Genomic DNA, 15,187 nt, shown 5'->3' with positions numbered 1-15,187 from the left:
GATAAAGATGATGTGGTACATATATACAATGGAATATTACTCAGCCATTAAAAAGAATGAAAAATGTCATTTGCTGCAACGTGGATGGACCTAGAAATTATCATACTAAGTGAAGTAAGTTAGACAAAGACAAATATATGATATCATTCATATGTGGAATCTAATTTTAGAAATTATATAAATTAACTTATTTACAAAACAGAAACATGCTCACAGATTTCAAAAACAAACTATGGTTGCCAAACTTATGGTTACATAGTGAGGAGGGATAAATTAGGAGCTTGGTATTAACATACACACACTACTATATATAAAATAGATAACCAACAAGGACCCACTCTATAGCACAGTGAACTCTACTCAATTCTGTAATAACCTATATGGGAAAATAATCTGAAAAAGAATGAAATATGTATGTATAACTGAATCACTATGTTGTACACCTGCAACTAACACACACTGTAAATCAACTATACTCCAATAAAATTTTTTAAAAAAGAAAAAATTTCCCATATTGTTGAGACTTTAACCATTTACCATTAACCACTTTTAAGAATTTGCTCAAAAGAAACGTTTAAAAAACTGTCATGTTTACTCTCAAGTTAATTATTTGTCGTTTTCTCGATACATTTAGAATTTTTTAAGTATAATTTACAGAATAGAAACTCCTATCATATAATAAGCGCATACCTTGATGACTTATTCCAAAATGCACATAACTGTGACCCCAGTGTCCAGATCAAGACCCAGCATATTGTCAACACCACTCTTTGTACCTTCTTCTATAACAACCTCCTTCAAGGGCAACCACTATTCTAACTTTGTAAAGGATAGACTGGCTTTGTCTGTTTTATAGTTTATATTAATCAAATCATTAATATGTCATTCTTATCTGACTTCTCTCATGCAATATTGTGTTTGAGAGATTTATCTACATCATTGGCGCTTTCTAAAGCTGATGCTAACTTACATCCAAAATGTATTAGAAGCTTAAGAGTTAGGATCCAGACTTTTACTTGGATCCCCTTGAACACCCAAGGTACATCATACTGTGACAGACACTTGGTAAAACCTTGAATAAATATTTTGGCTCCTTGTTTCTCAAAACAGTAATTCCTCACAAAGATTTTTCACCTTCCTGCTTTACCACACTAACCTATCATTCCTTGTGGTTCTCTTCTGTAAACTACCACTGTAATCTTCCCCAAACCTCCTACTCCGTTGCAAATATTTTTATATAATGATGCATATTTAAATATAGATTTATAAAAGTAAAATATTCAAAGCTATCCACCAGCAACAATCTAGCATGTAACAACTGGTAACACGCTTTTACTGAATTCTATGTTAATTTTATCTTGGTCACAGATATTCTTACAATTCAGTTGGCTTAAGTCTCAGATATCATTGCATCACCTTTTGTGTCATCTCTTTCTTTCCTATTACTGGATCATATATGTAGATCATGTTCTTTATTATTCATACCATTCATCATCTTAAATGGAAATTTTTAGCTGGTTGATTAAAAGACTTAGGGGAATTTGGTGGGTTTTTTTTTAAGTCTATTCCTTATAGATGATTCTACTTTCCTTTTGTAGGAGCACTTTTAAAAGTTCATTCCAATTTTGGATTATGGACTTGAGAAATGTCTCAACCTGTTTATCTGTTGCTTCTTAAAATACTTTTAAAAAGTCCCTATTGAACTTGGCAAAGAAAAATCAGGAAGAGTCAATGATAGGGGGAAAAAAACTATAGCAAACAGACTACAGTGTTTATAGAACAGTAAAAGTAAAAACCATGTGGCTGAGGGACAGTTATTTCTTTTCTTTTGTTCAAAGAAAAGAGAAATGCTTGAAGTAAATGGAAGGTATTTTAGTTTACTGTGAACATAACAAATACACTACCCACAAGTCTGTTACAGCACAGATGAAGAAGTTAGTTCACAGCGACAGGGAGAAAAAGCACCATTCAGTTTTCATAACTCTGTTATCAAACTAACACTCCAAACACCTGGTGAACTTGCATATTGAAGAAAGGTAGAAAGAACTTCTAAAAAGGAAACAGAAAAACTTCTGATTGCATGCAGGTGTAGTAGCCATACTCTGAAAAATATGTGATTTTTAAAGTGCACAAAGTTCTTAGAAATTAGGTTGTCATTACTTAAATCATTTGGAACATTCTAGAAGCTCAAAATGTTACTCAGGTAGGTGAAGAAAAAATATTCCTTCTTTGAATTATTCTTACTGATTCTTTTAACTCTATCTTGAAAATAATATAAAATTTTGAATTTTAGAATTAACTCACAACGTAGAAAATGTTTTTCCTCTTGTTTATGAATTCTGGACAAGAAAACATTTTTTAAGTTGAGGAAATACCTATATGCATAATATCTATTTATATATGAACCATATTGAAGAATGTACAGATGGTGATGTTTATTTTATTAATGAGGAAAAATTGTTGTTTTTGTTTTCTTTTGTTGCTCATACCTAGATTTTTCTATAAGCATTAAGCACGTCGGCATTAGTTACCTTTTGAGACTTACCCATGTCAATGGAGCTTTTCCACATTTATACTGGGCCTGAAGTTCAAGATAATTATTTCTCATTTCTCATGTATTTATGCTTTATATCTTTATGTGGGCAACTTTCCTTGAGATAGCTTTGAAATGCACATAGATTTGAACTTCAAGTAGCTAGAGTTCCTCCTAACAACTTATTTTCTCCCCAAATCCATATTTCAAAAACAAGAACTTCTCTTTAAATACTGACTGCTTGTTTGAATGTCAAATATAGTGAACTTTCTATTTGTCAAGACCTTTCCAGTCAGATGCTTGCAAAAATTTACTCTGCTTCCAAATTATTCATTTTAAGCACCTTGTTCCATTTCTTATATCCTTTACATGTTTGAAAACACTTAAAGGGTTTTTCTTAACTCAGACAGAGAAAGCTGAAAAAAAAAAAACAGACCACTATACAGTTTGAAAAACTTTTATTTAAACAGTCACATGAGGTGTAAAAGGTGGATATAACTAACTTGTTTTCAAATTTTTCTTTGTAGAGATCATTTTTAAGGTGGAGTCATCACCCCTAAATTAATACACTTGGTTATGTCAATCAGCAGTACCAAAAATAAAAGTGGTTGTGATAGGTAACTTACTCATGGCATCTGTGGCTCTCATTCTCAAAAGAGCTATAAAGCATTGGAGTTTTAAAAGAAAAGGTATTCTCATGTTAACACTGCATTATGATTCTGCATTATGACTTGGGATAATTAAGCAGTGAAACTTTTGTTCTACATGTTTTTTGTTTTGTCATAAGGATAAAAATCCCTGATTAAAACTGTGAACTTGGGACTTCCCTAGTGGCACAGTGGCTAAGACTCCATGCTCCCAATGCCAGGGGCCCAGGCTCAATCCCTGGTCAGGGAACTAGATCCCACATGCATACCGCAGCCAAGAGTTCACAGGCCACAACTAAGGAGCAGGCAAGCCACAACTAAGCAGCACTCCTGCCCCAACTAAGACTGGGCACAACCAAAAACATAAACTAATAAATTAAATAAATCTAAAAATAAATCAATCAACTCTTTTAAAAAAATGTGAACTTGGAGCTCAAATCTAGTGTTGTGGCTCAACTGAATTCACAATGGTATGTGTGTGTTATAGATTACAATAGAATCTCACATATTATATTACTGGATTACTCTAATTCAGGGGAAGGATCATCTTTCTTTCTCTAAATTGACAGATACACTGCTGAACATATCTAGCATATAAGAGCAGAAGTCCAGGCACCAATAGAAATAGCCATCCTTACAAAATCATCATCTTATTTTCACTTCTTTTATTTTGATTTTTTTCAAGTTTCAGTGTAATGGTTAGGAATGTTCCAACCAAATAGCTTTGTAAATTTTTCTAAATTACTTAAGTGTAATGTCTCAGAATCTACAATTTTGAAATTGGTATACAAAATATCTACCTATCGATAATAATTGTGAGGATTAAATTTAAACAACTTACCATAATGTCTACAGATAATGAAAAATAAGACTCAACTAAAAATATTTTTATAATAGCTTCCTGTGAGTGTTTTATCATAGCTCTTAAAACTCTCTCAAATGATTTTGGGAACAACTTTTTATAGGAATCTATGATTCTGAAAGAAGGGTGTTATCATGTGTATATTTTCTATCCCCATAATGCCAAGCATATATATTATATAATCATATTATAGATATTTAATAAGCATTCATGCAAGTGACCAATAGCTCCCAAACTGCTTCACATCTACTAGATTCTAGCACTAGAACTAGAAAGATTTACATACCCTGAGGAAGAGCTCACGTTAGCATAGATCTGGATATTGTGATTCTAGGAATTACCACCAACACGTAACAAAAATAAAGCCATTTTATTAAAAGAGCTAAATGTCCACTGTCCCACCACTGAAAGACTGCTTCCTCCAAGATATATAATGCTTGGAAGATAACTAAGAATAGTTATTATTATTCTACCTGTTAGTTCAAAGATTTAAAAACTCAGACTTGTAAGAGGTATTATCCTGTATTTGCTGAGTGCATATAAACAAAAGATATCTAGAAGTCTATTGGGAAATATGACAGCCATGAGTATTTCTTGAACAAAAGTTTGATAAACTATTCTGGCATATTTTTGACACTCTAATATTATTTTGAATACAATGGCAGCAACATCTACATGGTTGCGATAAATATGTCAAGTACATAGGTTTGTTCTGGACCAGTGCGGCCTTTGTGAAACAGAGATCTAATAGTTAAATTGTTAGAAAAATTTTCAGATCACTGTTGTATTAGTGTAATCTGAATAGACCTGTTGGTGCTTCAATGTTCTATATTTACACATACATAGGAAATCAAACATGAAAAGCATTTTCAAAAAGTTCCTTTCTAAATGGTCTATGCCTAGGTCATAGACATTTTAAGCGCCTGAACTGAGACCTGGTGATGTTTGCAAGGGCTCCTCTTTGTTTCGGAGCCCCAAATTCCAGGTGGTGTCTTTCCTGGAGAATGAGATTGTTAAAAAAACAACAACTCTGTTTAACATTTTTTAGCTTTCTAGTAAGTGTTTTTTACTTAGTGTTCTGCCCTTGCCTTCCACATACACAGCATTTGGAAAATGCCTAAAGGGATAACTGCATGCAGTATGTTAGACTCGCTTCTCTTTGATTTCCTTTTCTCAGAGATCCTGTCCCTTAATTCCCCCCTTCTTGGATGCCTTGGTTGTTCTTCAATGCTGCTCTCCTTTAAAAAAATCTAGCTCTCATAGTTATTCTCAGTTGGAGGCTTAGTTTGATATAAGCTACTCCAAATAGCCTACAGCAGTCAACTGGAGATAATGATTTTTTTTTAAATGTTACATGTATAGATTTTGTATATCAGGGCAGAGCAGTTAAAAATGGACTTCCTGTAAGGCCAGACACCATCAAACTCTTAGAGGAAAACATAGGCAGAACACTCTATGACACAAATCACAGCAAGATCCTTTTTGACCCACCTCCTAGAGAAATGGAAATAAAAACACAAATAAACAAATGGGACCTAATGAAACTTAAAAGCTTTTGCACAGCAAAGGAAACCATAAAAAAGACAAAAAGACAACCCTCAGAATGGGAGAAAATATTTGCAAATGAAGCAACTGACAAAGCATTAATCTCCAAAACATACAAACAACTCATGCAGCTCAATATAAAAAAACAAACAACCCAATCCAAAAATGGGCAGAAGACCTAAATAGACATTTCTCCAAAGAAGATATACAGAGTGCCAACAAACACATGAAAGAATGCTCAACATCATTAATCATTAGAGAAATGGAAATCAAAACTACAATAAGATATCATCTCACACTGGTCAGGATGGACATCATCAAAAAATCTACAAACAATAAATGCTGGAGAGGGTGTGGAGAAAAGGGAACCCTCCTGCACTGTTGGTAGGAATGTAAATTGATACAGCCACTATGGAAAACAGTATGGAGTTTCCTTAGAAGACTAAAACTAGAACTACCATACGACCCAGCAATCCCACTACTGGGCATATACCCTGAGAAAACCATAATTCAAAGAGTCATGTACCACAGTGTTCACAGCAGCTCTATTTACAATAGCCAGGACATGGAAGCAACCTAAGTGCCCATCGACAGATGAATGGATCAAGAAGATGTGGCACATATATACAATGGAATATTACTCAGCCATAAAAAGGAACGAAACTGAGTTATTTGCAGTGAGGTGGATGGACCTAGAGACTGTCATACAGAGTGAAGTAAGTCAGAAAGAGAAAAACAAATACCGTATGCTAACACATATATATGGAATCTAAAAAAAGAAAAAAGAAAAAAAAAGGTCAGAAGAACCTAGGGGCAAGATGTGAATAAAGATGCAGACCTACTAGAGAATGGACTTGAGGATATGCGGAGGGGGAAGGGTAAGCTGGGACAAAGTGAGAGAGTGGCATGGACATATATACACTACCAAACATAAATTAGATAGCTAGTGGTAAGCAGCCGTATAGCACAAGGAGATCAGCTCGGTGCTTTGTGACCACCTAGAGGGGTGGGATAGGGAGGGTGGGAGGGAGGGAGATGCAAGAGGGAAGAGATGTGGGGACATATGTATATGTATAACTGATTCACTTTGCTATAAAGCAGAAACTAACACTCCACTGTAAAGCAATTATACTCCAATAAAGGTGTTAAAAAAAAAGAAAAGAAAAGAAAATGGACCTGGCCCACAAAAAAAAAAAAAGAAAAAAAAAATGGGCTTCCTGGTGAGATGCTTATTCTTTAGGGCCAATGGCAAGGTAAGAGCAGTGATTTGGATTATTGTTCTAGACTCTGGAAAAATTCTTTAATTTTATCCCTTACTCAAATATTCTTATGAGTCTCAAAACAGACAATAACATTTAGAGGCTGTACACATTTTCATATACAGTGTGCATCCATTATTCAAATTAGAAATGCAAAGTATGCCATAAAACAGGAAAAATGACCACAGAAGAAAAATTATTTATTAAAAATAATATAACTATGTCAAAGTATAAAAATATTGGAGTATTGGGTATAGACTTTAAAAAGTGTGATTAAAAAGATGGAAAAAGAGAATGTTGCTAGTGTGTTCTCTGAAATAATCAACCATGAGTCATCAAAGTAAAAAACACAATAAATAAAATTAAGAATTCTGTGTAACATACAGCAGAAGAGAAGTGTAATAAACTAGAAGAAAATTCTGAAGAAACTCCAAATGGATGAAAAATACAGGAAAGCACATTAGAGATATATGAGCTATAGTGAAAAGGTCGAACACTTCACTGGAGTCCTAGAAAAAGAGAAAAAAGAGAATAGGGCAGAAGCAATATTTAAAGGATAATGTTTGAAAATGTCTGAAACTGATGAAAGATACCACTCCACACATTCAAGAAACTCTGTGAATCCCAAGAAGAATAAATACAAAGAAATCTTCATCTAGGCACAGCACTGTGAAACTACTGAAACCTAAGACAAAAAGACAAACTTACTAGCAGACAGAGATAAAGGACATGTTATCTTCAAAGTGCAACAATAGAACTGAGAGCGAATTTCTTAGAGATATCATATAAGTGGAGCTCAGTCTCATCAGACAACTCTGAGAGACAGTATAGAACACACCACAGAGTTTTTTCAAACAAAGTGTACAGTAGCTGAATGCTGGTTATTTATGTATCAGTTCCTTTATTCTTTGGCTGAATTGTTAACTCCTTGGCATTTCAGCCCTCTCTGTGTGCAGACAAGGTAGGATTTAGGGGGCAGGAAAAGTCCTCATGTGACTACCAGCAGAAAGCACTCTGCTGGACAGTGTTGACTACATGGGATTTAACATGTATGTAGACATTTGTAAATGACAAAAAATAGCATGAAATGAGGGAGGGAACAAATGCAGGTAAAGTGTTGTAATATCCTTGCATTGTCCAGAATACTGAAAAAGTATAATTTAAGGCAGTCTGTTATAAGTTTATAATACTGTAAACATTAACTAATAATAGACTAAAATAATGAGAACTTATGAAAATAATAATAAAAGAATTATAACTGGGGACTTCCCTGGCAGTCCAGTGGTTGAGACTTTGCCTTCCAATGCAGGGGTTGTGGGTTTGATCCCTGGTCGGGAAGCTAAGATCCCACATGTCTCAGGGCCAAAAAACCCAAAACATAAAACAGAAGCAATATTGTAACAAATTCAATAAAGACTTTAAAAATGGTCCACATCAAAAAAAAACTTAAAAAGAATTATAACTAATGAGCTAACAGAGGGGCAGAAATCAAATAATAAGAAGTGTTAGCCCAAAAGAAGTCAAGAAAGAAGAAAAAAAGAACAGCTTATACAATTGTAGATGGTAGATTTATAAAAGGAAATTGTAGATCATAGATTTCAACCCAACCATATTTACTATGTTAATGTAACTGGGCTGAATGTTACAATTAAAAGACACAAGACTGGATCAAGAAAAAACATCATAACTTCCAAAAAGAACAAAAAACCCAACTACAGGAGGCATAAGTGTAAGAATGTAGAACATGAAAGTAAAATATGAATAATAGTTTTACCATACAAAGACTAATCAAAAGAATGGTAATATAATCATACACAAAGTAGGCTTTAAAGCAAAAAGTATCAGTAGAGATAAACAGTGACATTTTATAAAATCAAAACCAGCATAAATTATCTACCTTGACAGTTTCTTAGTAGGCAATGGCTTGATACCTTTGAAATAAAAATCTTTTCCAATGAAATTAGAAATGTGCTATTAGCTTTTGACAATGAATAGCGTAATAGAACAATTTTTAAAATAAATATTTAAAAATATATATTTGTTCAGGGAAGTGCAAAGAAATATTCTGATATATATTATAAATGAAGAAAGCATATAATTTCTATTTATTGACAACTAGAAACTACCTGTATATAGTTCATTAATTTCACAAAATTGTTAAAGGCATGGCATATTGGATATGGGTGAGAAAAGACTCCAGGGGGGAGACATGATTCATTATTTCAATCTATTCTATGCCATTACAATTAAATTCCTTGCCATTCTTTACCTTGCCATTTACCTTCTAGTCTGGTTGCACATGCCTCACAAATCCTTACACTAAAGATTCTTCTAAACATTCACCTTCCTACGGCAACGTGCAGGTTCCTGAACTGCTGGAGAAAAGCATATAATATGCAGAGTCTGTGACTATGAATTCATGACATTCAAATTCAACTGGATCCTCAGAGCTGCCAGCAGATTACTTATGAGTCTCTCTCATTCGTCACAGCTTATTTAAAATTGTCATCCCTCTCCCCCAAATGACACTGCTAAATCTGCCACTGTTACTTTTAGAAGAAGTTTCCTCTCAAATCCCAAAGGATATTGAATCCAGAGATCTTCACTAATTTTCTGGTGCACAACTTGCATGTGGAAGCATCTTTCCTCTATCTTCCTGGTAGGATCAAAGAAGCATTTCTCTAGCCCCAGGTTAATCCCTGTAAGGGTATTCTAGATCTCATTAAACTTTTCCTTCTTTATGACTTCACTCTATCTTTTATCTCATCTGACAATGATAATCAACCTCCTCTTTTTGTTGGTTTCATTTTATCAGCATTTAAATAACTTCGAAGATTTCCAGTCATTAAAAATAAATGGAAAAACCACCTCCCTCAACTCTCATCTCCTTCCTTCATAGCTAGACTTGTTTACAGGGCTGTGCATATGCCCTTTCTCCATTTCTTCACAGCCCATTCACTCTGTAATGCACTGAAATATGGCATTTGCCGCCATCAATATATTCAACATCTCTCAACAAGACCGTCTTCATCTACAGATTAACTGCATATGTATTGGTATGTATGCTCGTGTATACATGTATAATTATCTTACTTGGTACCTCGTAAGCCTTTTATTTTATTGTTGATCATTTCCTCTTTGGAACAGTTTCTTCCTTCCCTTAGTTTCAGTAACCATGCTCTAGAAATCTACCTTGCTCCCTGGTTCCTTCATCCTTGTCTTCTTACAAGTTTTTCTTTTCATATCTAATGCTTTTTCCTCTAATTATTAAATATTTCATGTTTACAAGAAACTATAATAATGACAACCCATGCACTTACTACCAAGCTATGTCAACACTCAACCTTTTTTTTCCAAAAAAAGTAAAGAATTAGGGCTTCCCTGGTGGTGCAGTGGTTGGGAGTCCGCCTGCTGATGCAGGGGACACGGGTTCGTGCCCCGGTCTGGGAGGATCCCACGTGCCGCGGAGCGGCTGGGCCCATAAACCATGGCCGCTGGGCCTGAGTGTCCAGAGCCTGTGCTCCGCAACGGGAGGGGCCACAACAGTGAGAGGCCCGCATACTGCAAAAAAAAAGTAAAGAATTAAAACAATACATATACAGTTGAACTGTCTCATGTACCCCACTTTGATGCCATTTCTTTAACTTCCTATCTATTCTTCAACAACAACCTATCTGTTCAACAATAGTATCAGTGTTTTCCTTTTGAATTTAATCACGTTTCAAGATTCCATGTGTGCCTGAAAATAAATTGTGTGGATATAGTGATCTACATATGACAATTAGATCAACCTTGCACTGTGTTGTATTCAAAACTTCTGTATTTGTATTATATTCTGTTTGACATATCAATTTCTGAAAGGACTGTATTAAGATCTCCCAGATATTATGGATTTATAAATGTCTCCTTATATTTTTTTCAATTTTATTTTATATGAGTAACTCTGTTTTAGCACTTAGTGGTTAGAAGTTTTTCATCTACTGTCTGGTATCCTTAAAATAAATTATAAGGTCCTTAATGATTTATGTATAAATTATCTCTTTCTAGGTTCATCTCATGTCTCTTTCAACTTGCAATGTATATACTCAGCATATAGAACTAAAGCCAGTTTCTCAAACTTACGTATTTTCTTACTTCTGAAAATGATTTCCTTTTTTGTACAGATTAGAACATTCTTCCCCTTTACCTTACACATGTTGTCTGGTTAATATTTAAGCGTTTTCTTATGTCTCAACTAAGAGATCCATTCTTCCCTCTCAGTTCCACTGGAGTGGATGTACTGTGGTGTCACCTGGAACTGCCTGTACTTAGAATAAAAGAGCACTTAGAATTACTTCTCTTGAAGGTTCCTGTCTCTTTTACCCTTTGTATCTCTACACTTAGCACTTTGCCGTATAGAAGGGGCTTCATAAATGGATAGTGGCAAGATGAACTGACATAGGCCTGCCTGTCTTTAAAAGAGCTAGTAGCCTAGTGCCGTGTGTGTGTGTGTGTATCTGTATGCGTGTATACTGGTAGTAAAGAATATACGTTTGGAATGTGAATTTATTCACATTTCCTCATGATTCCAAACTAAATTATGGATGTTAAGAAGTTGCTCCATGGGCTTCCCTGGTGGCGCAGTGGTTGACAGTCCGCCTGCCGATGCAGGGGACACGGGTTTGTTCTCCGGTCCGGGAGGATCTCACATGCCGCGGAGCAGCTGGGCCTGTGAGCCATGGCCACTGAACCTGCGCGTCCGGAGCCTGTGCTCCGCAATGGGAGAGGCCACAACAGTGAGAGGCCCACGTACCGCAAAAAAAAAGAAGTTGCTCCTTCAAAAATTTTACCAACATAATGGTGGGGAGAGTCCTACATTGATTTAGAATCAAAAGAACTGATTGTATAGAACAGCCATTCTGAAACCATGTCCTAATTACGAATGTGACTGTGATATGCTAAAATACAATCTATCTATATAGAAGGCTCATGTTGAAATTTTACTAGTTCCCATAAACCCAGATCAACTCACACTCTCAAGTCTAGCCTTTTCTGAGCACCCAAGTAGATGTGGCCCCTCCTTCTTTTGTCTTGGGGCTCTTCTCTAAGACTCTCTTTTTTAACGTATGTAACCATCATATTTAGCTACTTGATTATTTTTTTAACTTATTTATTTTATTTTTGGCTGCGTTGGGTCTTCGTAGCTGTGCTCGGGCTTTCTCTAGCTGTGGCAAGTGGGGGCTACTCTTCGTTGTGGTGTGCGGGCTTCTCACTGTGGTGGCTTCTCTTGTTGCGGAACACAGGCTCTAGGCACACAAGCTCTTCAGTAATTGTGGCGTGTGGGCTCAACAGTTGTGGCTCGTGGGCTCTAGAGCACAGGCTCAGTAGTTGTGGCGCATGGGCTTAGCTGCTCTGTGGCATGTGGGATCTTCCTGGACCAGGGATCGAACCCGTGTCCCCTGCATTGGCAGGCAGAATTTTGACCACTGCACCACCAGAGAAGTCCTCTAGCCACTTTATTATTAATTCCTGGGGCATTAGTTTCTAAAGCAGCAACATTTGTGATTTATTCATCTTTTCATTTCCTACAACAGGTAGCACAATGGCTTGCACATTATAGATGCACTATTATGAAATTAAACTTGGATTTTTGTTTTGATAGTATGAGAGCAACAAAAGTACTAATTTCAATCAAAAAAATTAGTAGAAACTTATGGCCTCTCCCACTTGTCTTGTCCTTTACACTGAACAAACTTGAGTGCAAAGAATTATGATCATACAAAAAATGGTGAATTTATTATCAAAAACAAATCAATTCAGTCTATGGTGGCATAAACTTTAAACTTTCAAACTAAAATAACTCCAAAAGCCACCAGTAAGCAACATTATTTTATCGCACATGCCATGATATATAAAGTATCACAAACTCCTCCATATCTACCTGACAGCTGGGTTATGGTCACTGTGGGGACTATAATTTCAAATCCATAACACATATTTAATAGTTCAACATTTATCCTGCTCTGACAGAGGGTTTTGTACATAATAATTATCTTTTATTTTTGGTTTCATTTTTAGAAAGTAACACTTAGACTTCAGAAACAAAATATGTTCTACACAGATGGGGATAAATTTTCACCATGGATCTTTTGGCTGTGTGTTTTACAACAATTATGGGAAAATCCTTACGAGTTGTCCAGAAGTATTCTGAGGCCTTGGTTTTATTCCTATTTCTCTGTTGGAGAAATTCAAAAAATGCTTACCTCTCTTAGAAAACATACTGTCATTACAAAGTAATGATGACATCCCCTTTTTTTAAAATTACAGAAGAGTACATTTGAGCATTCATTTTTAATAGAGAATTATTAGACCACTATGAAACCAGAGCCAGCTTCAGACACAATTACCTGGTAGTAAACTTAATTTAAGGAAAGGTACCTATTATTTATCACTTTCCCACCTCTTATCTCCTGTCCCCAGTCTCTTATTTCATAGTATTCTCAGATACTTCATTCTCAGCTAAGGTAAAAATGGTCAACTATTATTTAAAACATTACCCCCGGAAGGAAGAATTTTATTCCCATAAGGATCAAAGTGTTTCAATTTAGGAAATGGGTAACTTCTATCTTTTTGCTAAATTTGGGCAGTTATACTTAAGAGTAAATAGACATGTGTTGAAGGCTATACACTAAGTGCTTCTGAAGTTCAACATTCAGCATTTGTTTAGGAATTGCTATGAGTGAGGCACGGTGCTAGACTTGGCAAAAATTATAGCAAGCGAAGCAGACTTGGTTTTGTCCTCATACAGTTTATAATCTTGGATGAGAGCAGGGGGGAACATTAATCAAATAACCAAAATTAATCAAACAATCACCAACACACACACACACACACACACACACACACACACACACACACGTATGTACGTGTTTGCAAACCAATGAATTGATGGTTTGACCAATGGAGGGTGATATAAGATTGTGTAACCAGGGGACCTAGTCTGTTCCGGTGGGACAAGGAGGGTGTCTGCAAGAGGGCCCCCTGAATGTGCAGGGTTAGATGCTCACGAATATTAAACAGTAAGGCCAGTGTTATTCATATGACACTACTTAAAGTAAAATAAAATTACTTGGAAAAATAAACTTGTCAAATAAATAGAGAAGAGAAACAATAATCAAGTAAAATGAGAGCAATATAAAGAACATTTTATTCTCAAAATGCTTTGAGAAGTGATTAATAATGTGGTATTATTCCATGTGATATCACTTATACGTGGAATCTAAAATATGACACAAACGAACCTATCTATGAGAAACAGAATCACGGACATAGAGAACAGACTGGTGGTTGCCAAGGGGGTGGGGGGGTGGGAGAGGGATGGATTGGGGGTTTGGGATTAGAAGATGCAAACTGGTGTATATAGAATGGATAAACAACAAGGTCTTACTGGGTAGCACAGGGAACTATATTCAGAATCCTGTGATAAACCAGAATGGAAAAGAATATGAAAAAGAATGTATATATTAATATATATATGCATAACTGAGTCACTTTGCTGTACAGCAGTAATTAACACAATATTGTAATGCAACTATACTTCAATAAAAATAATGTGGCATTATTATAATAAACCATGTAATATACTGATTTTAAAATCTTGATTTTTGAGTCATGTGCCAGATTATTGTTTTATTTTGTTTTCTTTTTGTTCTTATTTAAATACATTAAGCTTTGATTAGTCCAGTTGATTCTCTGTCACAACCTGCTGGAACAAATACTCAGCAAAAGGTGATCCAGGGGACACAGGAACTAGACAGACCACATTGTGAACTGCAGAGCACTAGAAAATCATTTTTATTGGGCAGGCAAAGGATAGGGATAAAGGATTTTCAGTACTGTGTAAAATGCAAAAGTAGGGTCTAGTCTGATATTTCCTAAAGCATCATCATAAAAAAATTATATAGCACAGAATACATTTTGAAAGTCATATTGATTTTATACCTAACTATCTAATCATCCAGTTTGGAGATTCACAATAAACAAATACTCAGTTGTTTATGAGACATCTGAGTATATCAAAGTCCCTGGGAATTTCTGCATTAAAGAAACCTACTTAATTTTCTTTAAGTTTTTCACAAAGCTGTTCACAAAGCTAATGTAATTTACTTATATCCAGTAGAATTATGTTATTTGCTGTAATATGATTTTGACATGTTGACCTAGCCCAAATCTTATCAACTGGCAGATGAAAATTACTTGATCCTTGGAAGTTAAATAATTTTTAAGTTATACACACTTAGTGGTATAGCCAGTATGAGAAACAATGTGTCCTTACTTCCGTACCCTCATTGTCTCTCTTGCA

The sequence above is a fragment of the Phocoena phocoena genome, chromosome 5 (assembly GCF_963924675.1).
Source record: "Phocoena phocoena chromosome 5, mPhoPho1.1, whole genome shotgun sequence".
Taxonomy (NCBI): domain Eukaryota; kingdom Metazoa; phylum Chordata; class Mammalia; order Artiodactyla; family Phocoenidae; genus Phocoena; species Phocoena phocoena.
This window is presented reverse-complemented; position numbering follows the sequence as displayed.